The sequence below is a fragment of the Elephantulus edwardii genome, unplaced genomic scaffold, assembly GCF_000299155.1.
Source record: "Elephantulus edwardii isolate Elephantulus edwardi_28Jun2011 unplaced genomic scaffold, EleEdw1.0 scaffold00054, whole genome shotgun sequence".
Taxonomy (NCBI): Eukaryota; Metazoa; Chordata; class Mammalia; order Macroscelidea; family Macroscelididae; genus Elephantulus; species Elephantulus edwardii.
In genome coordinates this window covers 13,819,211-13,821,611 of record NW_006399804.1, presented here as the reverse complement: position 1 = coordinate 13,821,611, position 2,401 = coordinate 13,819,211, and positions in this window count along the sequence as shown.

Genomic DNA, 2,401 nt, shown 5'->3' with positions numbered 1-2,401 from the left:
GCGTCTGATACAGGCCATGATCTTTGCAATCACCTGTTATGCATCAGAGAGTTGGACAATGACTAAAGAGGATAGAAGGAGAATTGATGCCTTTGAGCTGTGGTGCTGGAAAAGAGTATTGAGAATACCATGGGCTGCTAGGAAAACAAACAGATTCATCCTGGGAAGGGTCAAACCAGGCGGCTCCTTGGAGGCAAGGATTCTGAGGCTCTGTCTAACATACTTTGGACATGTTGCAAGGAGGAACAGGCCCTTGGAGAGGGACATCATGCTTGTTAGGGTGGAGGAACAGTGCAAGAGGGGAAGGCCCTCTATGAGGTGGATTGATTCAGTGACTGGGGTAATTGGGATGAGTATGTCGGAGATGGTGCAATTGGCACAGGACAGAGCAGAGTTTAGGGCTGTTGTACATAGGGTCGCTATGAGTCACAAGTGACTTGACAGCCCATTACAGCAACAACAACAATATGCACACACTGGCATCAGGATGCTATGTTGTTATGTGAAAAGGTATATACAAAATTACATGGATAAGTACAAAACTGTAATGGTGGTATACCTGGAGAGTGTTTGAGAAAGTGCTGAAGAGGAAAGTCCTATAGTTTTAAGTATATTCTTTCCTACATTACTTGAATTATTTATCCTCTAGTATGTTATATATTTGTAATTTAATTTTTTTAATTTTTATTTTATTATTTTGTGTGTGTGTGCCGTCAAAGTGGATCTGACTGGTACAGGAGGAGGTGGCCCCTACTTCTCCGACAGAGCATCTGGTGGTTTCAAACTGCATATCTCTGAGATTGCAGTTTAGCTTGTTGCCACTAGGCCACCAGAGCTCCCCATAATTTAATATTTTATAAATTAATAAATGCCTCACAAATGTCACACTTCACTTTTAGTTATAATGTACTGGTCTTTATCATGTGGGAAGTGTGCCAAGATCTAACTGCTCATGTAAATGGTATGAGAAGTTTTGCCTGCTTGCCTTCACTAGAAAGATGTGAGTTTCATTTTGGAGCATGGTTCTGGTATGAATGTTGGCATATAGCTACAAGTTCTCCAAGTTTCCTTTCATTCATTTCTTAAGCACTGCTTACCAAAGTGGTGCTTCTCAAGTTTCCACCATTTCCCAATATCTTTCATGTTTCCTATAAACTTTCCCTGAAAAATCTTAGTCACATCATTGGGCTCACCTCCCAGGAAATAGGACAGAAGCTGTTTTGTTCTAGAAATGGTTTTAGTAAGAAATCACATTCATGTTTTCCTGCAATCAGAAAGAATGTAGCATCCTAGTTTTACAGAGAAAGACGATGAAGAGGGACTGAGAAATGTATCTAATACCATGAAGCCAGTACTGGTAGAAACAGTTTAAACACGGAATTTCTGATTCTAAAGCTGTGTTCAACTTTTCTTTATACCATACTGCTGTCTATACTCTTAATCATGTTGTTGTTGTTGTTATGTGCCATCGAGTCGTTTGCGACTCATAGCGACCCTATGCACAACAGCTCTAAACCCTGCTCTATCCTGCGCCAACCGCACTGCCTCTGACACACCCATCCCAATTACCCCAGTCACCGAATCAATCCATCTCATAGAGGGTCTTCCCCTCCTGCGCTGTCCCTCCACCCTCCCAAGCATGTTTGTTAATTTTTCCATGACAACTCTTCACTCTGTGTCTTCCTTTCCTCATCTATGAACAGGTAATGCTCGCTTCACTAAGACTATTAGGAGGATTACTTCTGAGTTGGTATTTGCAATAATGCTTAAAAATAAGCCTTGGGTACATGTTATTGTTGTTAGGTGCCATCAAGTCAACTACAACTCATAGCTATCCTATGAAAAATGGGTTTTAACCTTCCACTATCCTGTGCCATCCTCATCCTCCCTGACTAGCCACTGTGTTGATCCATCTCACCTTCTTCTCCATAACTGGCCCTCCACTTTTCCAAGCATAATGTTCTTTTCCAAGGACTTACTCCTTCTAACAATATGTCCAAATTATGTGAGTTGAAGCTTCACCGTCCTTGCCTCTAAGGACCACTCTGCTGGCACTTTCTCCAAGACATATTCTTTGGCAATCTTTGGAATAATCAATACTCTTTTCCAGCACTCCAAGGCAAAGGCACCAATTTTTCTGTCATCCTTATTCATTGTCCAACTTTCAGATGCATAGGAAGCAGTTGAAAACATCAAGGCTTGAATTAGGTGCACCTTAGTCTTTAAACTGCCATAGTTGTTCCTCAGGATTTTAGAGAGGTCCCTGACAGACAACCTGCCCAATGCAATACATCTCCTGTTCTCCTGACTGCTAATAGAAAGTTGTTGATTGTGGATCCAAGCAAGATTAAACCACTGAGAACTTAAATTTTTTTTTCCATCCATCATAATATTTCCTGTT